The sequence below is a fragment of the Bradysia coprophila genome (assembly GCF_014529535.1).
Source record: "Bradysia coprophila strain Holo2 chromosome X unlocalized genomic scaffold, BU_Bcop_v1 contig_20, whole genome shotgun sequence".
NCBI classification, from domain to species: domain Eukaryota; kingdom Metazoa; phylum Arthropoda; class Insecta; order Diptera; family Sciaridae; genus Bradysia; species Bradysia coprophila.
The window spans coordinates 3,053,296-3,068,040 of NW_023503307.1; positions in this window are offsets into that span (position 1 = coordinate 3,053,296).

Below are 14,745 nucleotides of genomic sequence, written 5' to 3' on the forward strand. Positions count from 1 at the left end.
TAGCTTTAATGTTGGGCTATATATATATAAGAGCGTATCAAATCATTCATATGTACGTAAAGGTACAGTATATAATAGGAATAAGACTTGAAATCCACGTTTACGTTTACGTGTGCATAAAATATATGGCTACAGAATAGAAAAGGAAAAGCAAATAATATTCTCCACTAAAGCTTAACATAATGTTTCACCACACCAAAATATCTAGAAATTCGTTCCTCTTCTCACATCACTGTGTTATATGTGTACCGGTAATTGCAAGTCTTTGGTTTTGCGTTTATGTTAATTTTGGATACTTTTGATGTAAAGTGCATGCGGCATTTTTGGCTTAAATTTTGGAGAAACTTTAAGTGGTATCGTTTTCCATTCTGCTATTCCTTTGGAAATGTTACAAAGGAAGAAAGGATGACAAATTTTGTTAAGTAAGAAATTTATAATGGTGTATACATTGCACTATTTCACCTTAAAACGCAAATAATGGATACATTTTCTTTGCAATGCAATGGCTTTACAGCAGTAATTTATCTGTCTGACTGGTTATTCTCACAGAAGGCAAAACAGTTTCGACTCAACTAACTGTGCTGGTTGTTAAAACTTTATGAAGGATTATTCCCATCACCAATTTAATATTTAATGCGACAAGATCGAACTTATATTATGCTGCAGTAACGAGTGCATAGTACCATTAATTGAATCACTTCATTCCATTCCACACACAGCAAAACTGTAAGAAAATGCGACAACAAGAATTGGAACCATGTTCCATGTACACAAAATCTATGTGCAATTATTCTTTAACATTCATATATCATTTGGATTGTCTCCGATAGAGTGTATTCAGCTGCACTAATTAAGATAAATAGGGCGTATATGATTAAAATATATATGTTGAAATGTAACATAATAATATGAGTTGGGTTGGGTTGGTGTTTGCATACACACATATAATATACAACATTCTTATAACGTTGGAACTGTGTTCGCGGCACACTTAGTGTAATATAACACAGCCATTACTCTCTTAAAGCAGTGAGCCTTAACCTTTGGATACAATTATTTATGTCTATCTTAACATGAATTTAATGACAGAGTAACACAGCGTGTTGTATATACAATTATATAGCACAAAAACTAAGCATATTATACTACACGCCACACATGTATACTCTTGCTGTGCCGACATTATTTCGTCAGGGATTTTGGATACGTTCAATCAATTCTCCCAAACAAAATGTACATTTAGAATAATTTGGGGAATAAATTACGCAAGAAAAAACCCCTGCGTTTTTACAATACTGTCATGCAAATGAAATAGACGGATTACGATTTTTTCTTCTATATTTTATTTTCGGTCATTTGTTATATTTTAATGAACCACATGATCCGGACGAAATGCGTATACAACATTTTAAAATTGTGATGGGGATTTGCAAGTGTCTAAATTATACACAAATGAAGTCACACATATATCTCGAGATCCCTCCTTATAAGTGAAAAACTGAAGTGTCAAGAGTTCGAAATACGAAGTCTAACAGACTCAGACTCGCATCTATTGTCTTTGGAGGCTAAGACTGCGTTTTTCGAAATGGTTACGCGGACTAATCTTAGTCTGTGATAGACTTTCTTTCTTACAGCAGAACGCATCTAAGGCATCTTAGAGCCTCGGCAATTCTCCGCTATCAAAATTTTTTCTCCGCCAATAACGCATTTGTTCCACAGTTTTTCCGGCTCTTTCCATCCCCGAAAGTTTTGGATGTTCTCCCACATAACTCGGCGGTTCGCCGATGGTAAATTTTCAAAATCTGTAAAATCATCTATCAGCGGACACCTGAGTTTCTATGGTGAACGAATAAAACTTGTTGGAGACGATAGAGCGTGAAAAACTATGGAACAAATCCGTTATCGGCGGAGAAAAAATTTTGATAGCGGAGATCGCCGTAGAATATGGTTTTGAAAATGCAGACTTCCGCCAATTGCAATAGTTTTGTATGACCAGTTACCTCAGATCAAATTTTTAACACTTTGAGGCAATAGAGAAAGGACCAGTCTAATGCATGAAACTATGATTTTTTCTTGAAACTTGAGTTTTCAGTCTTAAAAATTGTAGGGGAATTGACGGAATCTGCCCTTGCGGAAAACACGCAAGCAATTTTGCGTTGCAGAATCTGACAATTATGCTGTGTTTTCTATTCATAAATTACGCAATGCTTGATCAGTGCTGTCATTTAAATTAAATCCAAACTAACTCGAGAAATACGCGCTCTGTGAAGTTGAAACTAATATTCTATTCCCCCATTTAGGAGTATCATCATGAACCGAAGCGATAGCGGAGGTTTGTGACGCTAGTTCGACCTCCCTAAAAAAGATCAAAGATATATTGAGAGAGTAGAGCATAGTGTATATCGCAGGCCACCTATTTCTTTAGATATTTAAGATTTATGTTTTCCAGCACTGGAAAAGCGTTACGTAATTTATGAATAATCCCTTGTAAGGAAGGTAGGCTGGGAGTGTTGATTTTAATATGTTTGTTAAGTGATTGTGGATTATCCAACCTACCGCGATTCCCCATCACACGACATTAATAGTTAGCAAAAAGTTATTTTTCAAAGTCAATATAAGCTTGCAGGGTCTCCACTACATAACATAAGAAAATAAAAAAAAAAGTTTACAAATGTTATAACGTCGTTTTGGTGTGGTATGTTAATGCTAGTAGCAGGGCTGTGGTGTGGTACAAGTTTCATCGGAAACCACATTTTCAAGAATTTTATAAATTAAAAGTCACTAAACTGGGTAAATTTTCCGATTACGCTAACGTCACCTGTTTCTCCTTCAATTGTCATGACTCAGATCATTAAGTATTCTGATTTTCAGTAAGACATGATGAGATGGTGCGAGTTTCTTGTGCAAAGAGAATGCCTAAAATTTTGAAAGAAACTTATCGTCAGAGCTACTCATATCTTAAACATTTAACTATTAGACGTAATATGCGTGACACATTGAACAAAAATTTTATATTATTGAACGGATGATGTTTTAATCAAAGACCAAAATAGAAGTTGATAAAAAAAAATTAAAAATTTATTCTGCGAAATTGATAAAACTTACTGATACAATTGAAACGATAGAGACCATTATGTGAATGTGAAGAGTGATATCACGAAAACTTGAACCAACCTTAGAGAAAATAAATCGATGCGCCGGACAAACTAGGGCGCATTTTATTAATAAGCTAGATTAGTTGCTTATTTTCAGTTAAATCACTATACTAGGAAACATAATCATTACGTCAGTCTGAAAGAGAATCACTTGTTTAAGCCAATAGCATTCGAAAGTTTAGGTAGTTGTGGTCAAGAGACAAAAGCTTTTCTCGTAAGTTTAGGAAAGATGATGAAGAAGGCTTCGGGAGAAAAGAAGTCTTTAGATTACTTGCTTCAGAAGGTTTCCATATCAATACAGAGACGCAATGCGGCTTGTATATTAGGAACTTTTGAAAAGAGAGTTGATGATTTTTATTTGCTCTAGCTATAATTTCTTTTTGTTTTGTCTGGAAACATACTAATCATTTTGTTTTCTTTTTCATGTTTTTCGGTAATTAACTCGAGCACAAGATATTAAATTCAATGAAGAACTTTTATTCAATCAATACTCGTTACTTTTACTTAGTTTTTTTTTTCTAGATTTATTTTAATTATTTAAATGAAATGTTTTGTAATGAAGCTTAATTGTAATATTTAATTATATTTTTTTCGGAGTTTTAGTGCGGGAGAGGACGCTTTCTCCGACAATAAAAAAAACTTTAAAAAAAAACTATACTAGATACTTATGATGGTAATAACAATAATAATTTCAGATTCAGATCCAGATCTCAGGCGGCGTGATCTGATCTGAAAACATAGCTAACGCCGACCCGTACGAAACACCTATTCGTATCAAAAGCCTTTAATGTGAAACTCTTCATTTCTCTTACTTCATTTTCTTCTCTGCTGAAAAACTATTCTCCCTTTAAAATCACTTACATTATCCACTCTTTGCCTTGTTATCATATACAACTAAATTGCCGGAGGCAATATTGACAGCCCCGTACGAAGACAAATTTCATAAATTCCTATTTAAACAGCTATATACCGCTATATTTAACTATATTTCACTATAAATAAACATTTCACAGAGGAATATGCTATTATATAGCTCTATATGCCTGTATATAGCTCAATATAGCTGTATATAGGTATATATAGATGTCCATATATGGAATCCCTGAAACCCCTCACACTTAACACATTATTTCCATGTTAACAGAAACTCTCTAAGCATCATTTTTCCCACTTTATATCACTTTTAATAAAATCCAATATGGCCGCCGGCAGCCATTTTGTTAGGAGACCGGAAATAGTACCGACGCTTTACATTCGTTAATACCTTTCAAACAAAAAAAAATTCATGAAATTCGGTCAAAATTTACTCGAGATATTGACAAAATACTCCACGTTCACTGTACGGCCGAGTAGCCAGATAAGAGCTCACTCCAAGAGACCTAGCTCACGCTCCGGAGAACACAATTTCATAAACTTTTTTTTCCCTGATTGGTACGGTCAATACCTATCTAATAAAGCTAAAACGAACGAAATATGTTCAAATGTGGCCGACCTACAAGCAAAAACTGCTTGCCGCCCTGTGCCTGTTCCACACCAAGGGGTCTAACTCACGACTCGGTCATCCGATTTCCATAAACTTTTTTTTTTGTCGATCGGTATTGTAAATACCTTTTATTTGACGTATCACTTACAAGTTTAACGTTTAAATGTCCGGAGATATCTTTGAAAAACCGTAACGCACTTATTGGGCCACAGCTCGGGAGGGGTCGATCCAAAATCACTCATCTTCGAACTTAGCCTGTCTTTTGACATTATCAAACGGGAAAAAAAAGAATTTTCAAAATCGGATGCGTTTTACTCAAGTTATCGTGCAGACAGACAGACGGACAGACGGACATTTTTTTTTCGCGGATTTGGCATCTCTAGACAACCACAATAGGTTTCCCCTTGCTCAGGGAGTCCAATTCGACGTGTTACAAACGTATGCGTAAACCTATAAGACCCCAGTACTTCGTACGGGTCTAAAAAGACGATCTGAAAATTGGAAGCAGATCTGATCTTTTCTGAAAACTAAAAATTTGAATCTGGAAATTTTCGGATTAATCTGAAATCTGAAAATTGGTATGACTAAATAAGCAAATGCTAATTTATTAGAAATTCTTGAACTCCAAGGCTCCGCGAGTGCAGAGGAACTAATAAAATCAAAAATATTTCTATAATACTAGCAAGTTTTGGAATTTCAAATTTTATTCTTGGGACTTCAGATCGCTTCAGATCAGATCAGATTCAAGTCTTAAGATTTCAGATCTGAATCAAATCAGATCAAAATCTTCAGATCAGATTCAGATCGGGTAAATTTCAGATCAATCTGAAATAATGAACATAATGCATAACGGTAGAGAGAGTTAAAATATTTGTAAAAGGAAAATTGCAGCGGTCGTCCCTCCAAAAATAAAGGTCGAATATAATTTACCGAAACTGAAAGACATGTGAGAGGCTCGTGAAAAGAGTTTTTTGTGTGATAACTATATGTAAAACTACTCTTTGAATGAAAAATTTTGTATGCATGTCGGCCAATGAAAGATCGACAATTAGACCAAGGAATCGGTTGGAACACCTCCGGTAGCAAAAAAATTTAAACTCTCCAAACTTTGACAGCGTGAGAACAACTTTTTGCTCAGACTAATATTTCCTGTTGAAAATATTTTTAATATAGTCATGGTCCATCGAAAGACGAATAGCGTCATAAGTTACCCAGCTTAACGAACAACCCTTGTTTTTATTTTCCCTGAGGTTGGTTCATGTTCTCGTGATAACATTCTTAAGACGTAAAATACGTGAAATATACTCGACACTTGAGAAGTGCATTGAAATCAGACTACAACAAGCAAGCAAACAGTTCAAAAATGGATATGATAAAGAAATTATTGCCGAAGAGAGCGATGAACATTAACGACTTGCCGCCGCATCTCATCATTGAAATTCTTCAACTCGTCAATCCATTTTCATTAAATCAAACCTCTTTAACGTGTAAATTGTAAGTTTTGAACCGATTCGGTTTCTGAAGAATCTAAAAGCAAATTCATTTTAGATGGAGACAACTTGTCGATTCTTATTGTCCGAACATATTGGAAATTCCGTGCCGAAAACTTGATACTGAGCGAGTTAATTTTTTACTATCGACGAATAAAACATTCAAAAAAGTTAGGATTGCTGGCAACTCAGTAATACTGTGTACGAGGCCTTGGACAGTCTCTGTAAAATATTAGACAAACATGGTATGCGTGTCGTTCATTAATGTTTGTACGGAGCATTTGAATTGGATATTGATGCTGTCGTAAAAATGTTGAAACTTTTGCCAAATTTGGAGTATCTTAGAATCCATAGCACTAAATTATTTAGCGATGATTCATTAGATGACGTTCGAAGCAGTGAATTCGTTTACTTACCGCAGCTGAAGACACTGAAACTAAATTACAACAGCACGTCTTGTTTCCGCATATTAAGTCGGTTAACGAGTTTATCCAATTTAAAAGTAATTGAGATTCGTCGCAGTACACGCCAGTCCATTACGGAGCAAAGTCTTCAATTCATCAGACATTTTCTACTTTCCCAAAAATGTTTATCAAAACTGAAAATCAAAGGCGAAACTTGTGATATAAAAATTTTCGATAACGAGATGGCCTTCAAATTGATTACTCTTTCGATAATGACTGAAAACATCTACACATCCGAAAAATTCATAAAGTTCATGAAAATACAAGCGGAAACAGTTATAGACGAGAAAATTTTGAATATTCCAGGATTGATATTCAGTAACTAATAGTTACTATATTTTACTTATCCACGAGTAGAATGGTGGCATTAAATTTATATTATTTCCAAAAACTTTTTTTTTTTATTAAACGATAACGAGGAACGAAATTCTCGAGGTTCGGCGCGAAGATGGGCTATAACGGACTGGTGATCTTTGTGACACTCCCGAAAGAATTTGTTTCTAGACGCTAGATAACATGAAAACTCGAGTAATTCTTAAGAGATTTCTAAAAACTTTTTTTGATCGACTAGGATGAGTGTGAACGTTGCGACCAGAGTGAAGTGAGGGCCGAAATCCGCACGAGTTTCATTTTTGTTAGAGACTTAAGATAGAAATCGTTTCAACGAGTTTTATCACAAACAAAGGGATTTCAGCCTCGCTCGTTTGGAATGCGTCATAAATGGCAAGTTTTATGATATTTTTGTATCAATTGCAAAAATTGATTGAGAAAATGAGTCAGTCAAGGGATCTGACCCACTCAATACAATTTCACAAACTATGCTGACAAAGATAAAAAAGCAATACATTGAAACCAAAGCACGAGAAACGCGTACACGGGTGAAGATTAAGTCTCATCAGTATTCTATTCGTCCGCAAAGGACTTAATCCTGTTACGAAAAACTGTACGAGAGTCACTGCTTTCGACTACTTGAATAATTTTTTCGAATTATCTGCAGATAGAGGAAACGGGTTCATTAAAGCCGTAGTCGGATCTGTGAAGAGGAATCCGACAAAAAAATCAATCCTGCGAAGGCTGTGGGTGTACAACGGCGTGTGGCGATATGATTCAAACATGTCAGACAAAATCGGAGCATCAATTCTACGATTCGTATAAAAAGAAGATATGGCTCTGCTTCCGCCTATGGGAGAGACGATCAAGTCCCAAGATCTTCTTCTATCGTCATAAGGTGGTAGCTGGAAATCGGTATTCCGTTGGATCGATCGCCTGAGTGCGAACAAAACTAACTTTATCTGGATCGATTCTATGTAATTGCTAAGCGTCTTAAATTATTATCCGAGTTACGTATGCACAAAATTCTCCATGATCGAAACTTCCATTCAGAATTGAATCTATATAAAAATGCGTTGTAATGCTGCAGGTACTTGACTGTTCACCTATGAAATGTGCCCATAAATGCAATGTTTTTAGGCAAGGTGCATTATATAATGTAATCTTTTACGTTTCAAAACGTTCATTTATCCGAAACACTTGCGAAATTGTGGAAATTTGTCCCCGATTATCACCGAAAAAATGAATGTTTGCAAAATGTGGTAAATTTTAAGTTGTCCATTCATTCATTCATCATCATCAAATGCATTCAACTAAGCCAAGTCATTAATTAAAATCCGAGTAATATACATTTTCAATTTCAGTTTAAACCTATTCAGCAATTTTACTTTAAATCAACATCCATTTTCAATGCATATTAATGTGCATTGATAGACCGTTAACCAACAACTGACTAGATGAGAACTGAATATTACACGTAATGGTCATCCCCATATAGGTACTGATATATTTAGAAAATAAAATTAAAAATCCGTAGAAAAATCCTTTACGAAAATCTAGCAGGACTTTACCAGTTAGAAATCCTAACTTAGATTGAAATATTTTGCGTATTTAATGGTATAGCGGATAGCGTGAATTTCCACACGCGCAATCAACTTCCGAATAGTGGTGCCCAAGCCTCATTTACCCTTAGAAGTTGGCGCACCTGAAAAGTGCCAACCATATCAAGCTAGAGCGAACATGCACACAATTTGAATGACCTCTAACTGTACAAACGCATCTATATGCTTAACAGCTTTTGTTATAAAGTATACCTTAATTACATAACACGGTTCAACAAAATATATTTCCATGTTCAATTTGGTATCTCCAAATTCCTGACTTATTTTGCACACGTTCATCAGCAGTTTTTCTATTCGTAGAAGCGGACGCTAGCAACAAGTTTGGTGCTGGATTTGTTAATTTTGTTGGTTGCAGCATATGTTCTGGGGGGGGTGAAATAAAATTGTTTCATTTATATTCAGAGCATTTGTGGATTGTTTTTGCGAGAAATTGGCACGACTTTTCACTGAACGATAACGTTTAAGATTTTTTAGTCTGTGCTGCTGTAACAAAAAAAAATTCATTGAAATGAATCATTTCCATTTGATTATTTTACAATCACATCTGCAACAACAGCGAAATTTCTTATGGTTCGAGAAGCCACAAAAAATTCAATTGTGATAATATTATATGTTTGTGGCAGATTCTAATGATTGAATCTGAGTTGAATTCTTTGATATGTGCACACTTCGACAAAAAAAAATCAGTGACATCTATTCGGTACAAATAATTCAGTTTACTAAGAAGGAAAAATCTCACGGGAACGATTTCAAAGTATGTCAAAGTTGTTTTCTCCATGAAGTTCCAAAAAACACATCAACATGTGAATAATGGGGAAGGAAAAGACCTTTTCACAAGTCATTTTTAATCAACGTAAAACATTATTCCCTTGACTGAAAGTCAGGGTCTTACCCCAGAAAATACCGAAATATGTGGGTGACAAAAAAGTTCACTATGATTGAAAATGTATGAAATGGTATGAAAAACGTTAAATGTGGGTGACAAAAAATCGTTGAAGGCACGATAACTTGAGTAATTCTCAAGCAATTTGGATGAATCTTTTTTTTAAATATGTGGAATTAAAATCTCGAGGCTAAGTTCGAAGATGGGCAATGTGGGACGAAGGATCTGGAAGCTATCCAGGAAAAACAGGATTTTACACTGTTGATTATAGCCTCAATCGAAAAAGATTACTTTGATGAAATTTGATTTGGTTGCGTAGTGTGTGTAAATCGTATAAGTATGTTTTCGATAATGTGCATGAAACAAGTAAAAAGAAAAATTTCGTCAGTACATGCCCAGCCTCTAGCCGGTAAACATCTCTTGTTAGTGAACTGCTAACAAATCTGATAGTTGACTATCAAATTTGATAGTTGACTTACAACTTGATAGTTGACTATCAAATTTGATAGTTGACTAACAACTTGATAGTTAACTATCAAATTTGATAGTTGACTAACAACTTGATAGTTGACTATCAAATTTGATAGTTGACTATCAAATTTGATAGTTGACTAACAACTTGATAGTTGACTAACAACTTGATAGTTGACTATCAAAATTGATAGTTGACTATCAAATTTGATAGTTGACTATCAAATTTGATAGTTGACTATCAAATTTGATAGTTGACTATCAAATTTGATAGTTGACTAACAAATTTAATGCGTCTACTATACCAAAGAAAGATGTTTTTTACTCAATGTCTTACGGCAGAAAAATGCCTGCTATCAAATGAGCACACTATGATTAAAAAGTGTAGGAAATTTTATGTTAAATGTAACCGACATTCTTTGTAGGCAATATAAGATAAGTCATTCTCAACTAATTTCTAAATATTTTTTTTAAATTCATTATTCCAACAATCAAACAAAATATTTTACAACTCCCATACGAGTGTGAAGTTTGCGGCCAGAGCAAAGCGAGGGCCGTAATTCTCACGAGTCGTGATAATTTTATAGAAAAATTCAATTTTACCGATAAAAAATAATAAATTACCGATAGAAATGTGGTACATGTCGCTGGCACCTCTTCAGTAAATCAGTAAAAAAAGGCTTTCCTTCACACTTTGTCGATTTTGGAAATATAAAGCAATGGCGGTTCGTTCCTAGGGACTCCATCCTTCAACGAAATGTAATGAGAAGGCGTTCTGTTCGCTCCTAGGGAATTCATCCTTCTACGAAATGTAATGCAAAGGCGTTCTGTTCGTTCCTAGAGAATTCATCCTTTTACAAAACTTAACGAGAAGGCGTTTTGTTCGTTCCTAGGGAATTCATCCTTCTACGAAATGTAACTTAGAGACGTTTCGTCAATTCTTCACTTTTGTCGCTTTCTGAATCGACAAAAGTGAAGAAACGACAAAAAAAATTAAATTAATTTATCGGTCGTTTATTACCATCCAAATTTTATTCACGATTGAAGGTTTTGTAAATTTAGTAAGTACCGGGGGACTTCCTTTTTTGTACAAAACTGTAAGAGAAGAACATCTATCGCGTTTTTTATTTTTTACCAAAGTAAAAGAGTCCTCTCATCGTTCCACATTCGTAAAACTTCGCATCTACTCTGATTAAATTTGACAAAATGGCAATCAAACAGAATAATAGATAGCTCATACGAGTGGGAATTCACACGAGTCTCATTTTTTTTACGATTTGTGGTTGATTGAAAATCTTGCTGCAAATTTATAAGAAAAATGAGAACTCAAAGATCATTCGGTCTTACGTTCGAAGGTTTATTTGAAGAACTTTTTCTGTCAAATTTTGTTGTCATGTATAGAGTAATCGATACATTAAATGTAGGTATTTGTATCAGTGATGCTTCGGAAGTTCAACAATGAAATTGATCAAAAATATATTGAAAAAATTGTCAGTCAAGGGACCTGACCCGCCCAAAAGGTGGGACCTAGTTTTAAGCAAAAAAAAATGATCTGCGGCATACCTTTAAAATGCACCGACTGAGAGCTATGTGAAAAAAACTTGAACTTAACCAAAATGTAGGATGTTCAGTCAGCGGTATCCTTATGGATCAGCTATAAAAATGAATATAAGTAATCATCGGTCATCGGACCGTAATCGATTTACGGCTCAAGGACAAAAACTGCAAAAAATACAAAAAATCGGTAAAATTTTAGGTTTTTGAAAAATTGGTTCAGTGAGAAGAAATGTTGGGACATGTTATGTTAGCTCAAAATAGTCCAGGGAAGATATTTTTATATTAGGTTGATAAAATCGTTGCAGACGTTGTAAGACGAACTCTTACATATTATACCTTAGTGTCAGAGTTCACGAACTGAACATACTTTTTGGTAACTTTCAAGAAATTTATTTATGAGGAAATATGCAGCCCATTACTAGACCTTTATTCTGCAAAAAAAAAGAAGTTTCCCAACTTATGTACAAGTTAGCGTACATATCCCTATCCCTAGTCATGTAATCGTAAAAAGATGAAAAGTAGATTTTTCGTGTGAATTTTGTTGTTACGAGAGGCGAAGCCGAGGCAGCGTCTAACGTAACATACATTGGTTGGGGGAAAAGTGCACCAAACGCCCAGTGAAAGTCCCCAACACCCTTTCAGCCCTCCGATTCCTTCAACATGAAACTTTCACTTTTTTTCAGAATTTATTATATCATACGAACGTTAAGTCGTTCACGCTTCTGAAAATTTCGCCTGGGGCGCTCTGAAGGAAAAAAAATGTGTATGTTTTGTCTCGAATGATATTGATAGCTTCGACTAAATTGAATGAGAGGGCTTACTTACTATACTTTACTTTACCGGCGCTACAGCCACTTGTGGGCCTTGGCCTGGTCGAGAATCCGGTTCCAGCGTGCCCGGTCATTCGCTGAACTTTGCCAACCTCTTATTCCCAGCGCCCGAAGATCTGGTTCGACGCCATCTATCCATCGCATTTTAGGGCGTCCTACTCCTCTTCGCCCTTCTGGATCATTTCGGAATAACATTGAGGGGGCTCTGTTCCTGTCCATGCGTGCTACATGTCCTGCCCACCTCAACCGTTGGACTTTCACCACTGCCACAATATCCGGCTCGCCAAAATCACGTTTCAATTCAAAGTTGTATCGTCGCCGCCACCTTTCGCCTTCACGCATCGCTCCGAAAATAGTACGAAGGACCTTACGCTCGAACGTTAGGAGCAACTGTTCATCACTTCTCTTCACCGTCCAAGATTCGCATCCATAGATCAGAACTGGACGAATGAGCGTTTTGTAAACTGAATGAGAGGGCAGCAGGACATAATTATTGTATTAGCTTTGAAAGCGCTTTGGGTCGTGTGGAACAAGAAATAGTATTTTTCGTACCAAGACAGGAAATGACGATTTTTTCAGCACCAGTCTTAAGTTTTTTTAAGGAAAATTAGGACGTGTGCTGAAAAAATCCATTTCCTGTCGAGGTACGAACAACGTTTTGTGCATCGGACAACTGAAATAGACAAAACACATCAATTTACTTGAAAATATACACACTTCACATTCACCATATTAAATTTAATCAATCGTATAGTCACAGAAAAATTCATGTAATTCTTTTCCCGCACTATAAATCGTAAAGAAATGAAGTTTTTTCCCGCACGATATATAGTTCGGGAAAAACTGACATTTCTTAATGAAAAATCATGGCAAAGTAAACCACGCCGAATATACAATCTTATTTTGATTCCAGTTTAATTATTATAATTAAAGTTGATAGAAATATTCGCAAAAATAGAGACAAAGTCCGGAACGATATTATTTTTTAGTAAGCTTGAACAATTTCTGCACCGACTTTCGACTTTTTTTGGTGGATTAAGGATAAGATCACTAAAATTAACTTCAAAAATGAAAAATAAGGGAAAATCATCAACATCGCAATTTTTCATTTAATTTTATCTAATAGAATCAGAAGAGAAACCTGTTCTTTCCGCTCACACCTACAAACAACTCACGTACTTTCCACAAGTCAAAAAGAATTTTCAGTAGGAGAGGATGATGGTTTTAAGTTTAAAACTTTGAAATTCGCATGTTACAAAATCGAAATTCAGAATTGTGCACTTTTCTTTTCTTAGATATCTAAAAAAAACAGTTTTCCAGATTTGTCCTTTTCAATACACTCCAGATACACTACTATTAAACAGCTCGTACTCTATTGAACTATTCGCAGAGCATCTTGGATTCTCCTGAATTCTGTCGATTAGTAGATCAGATGATGCTCCATGAAGGTTTATCTAACAAAAGTGATTTCAAACAATTTCGATACGAAATCTCCGTCGTCACGGAACAGGCTCGCACACTATATTGCTTATCCTCGCACCACTTGCTTTCACTGTTCAATCTTAATGCTAAAACACCAATGAGTAGAAGTGTCAGATTATTTGATAATATACTATTTGATATTGAGTAATTAAAATATTGCCCTACGCATTTTCTCTTATAAATGTGCGCCCTTTCACACGGAATCCCCCCCAATAGAAAACATTATGTAAGGCACTGAGCCGAGGTCAATAAACACACGAAAACTAGACTTTTCATCTTTTTATCCCAAGTTATGTAATGGATTTTACATGCTGAGGCCGTCGAAAGGCGTGTTTCAAACATGAAAAGTACGGGTTTCGCATGTAGCAATGCTAGTATTTATCTATAGTATTTTACATTCTACATTGTAGCATGTAATAGTTATTTATCGCATACGCGGTGTGATTCCCCGAAAAAATTATTCACCTAGGATATATAAACAAACATTATACTTCTGTAAATTGTCAAAGTGTCATTCGCATATCTTGTTGTCTCGTTTTCGCTTATGCGATAAAAAAGAATATGCACGTATGACAAGCCGTCTCGGCAAGCCTCGACCGCTCTGTCATACGTGCATAATATTTATTACGTATCGATTGAGTAGGCCGAAAGAGTTACATATTAAGTTTTGTATGCTTGCTAAGAGGATCGAAAGTAAAGAAATGTCAATTTAAGGAGAAAGCGAAAGCAAAATACTATTACATACTTTTGTTTTCCCTAGGGTCGAAAGTGGCTTATTACAGATCTTAAAATTTTGGGTTAGGTTTCGAAAGCATGTAAGATCCATTACCTAACTCGGGATAAAAGTTGAAAAGTTTCGTTTTTGTGTGTTTATTTACCTTGGCTTCGCCGCGGATCAATATATTGCTGAGCGATAATATGTGACGACACTTTTATTTTTCGAAATGATTTTGGATAACCAAACCTAAAAATGTCAAC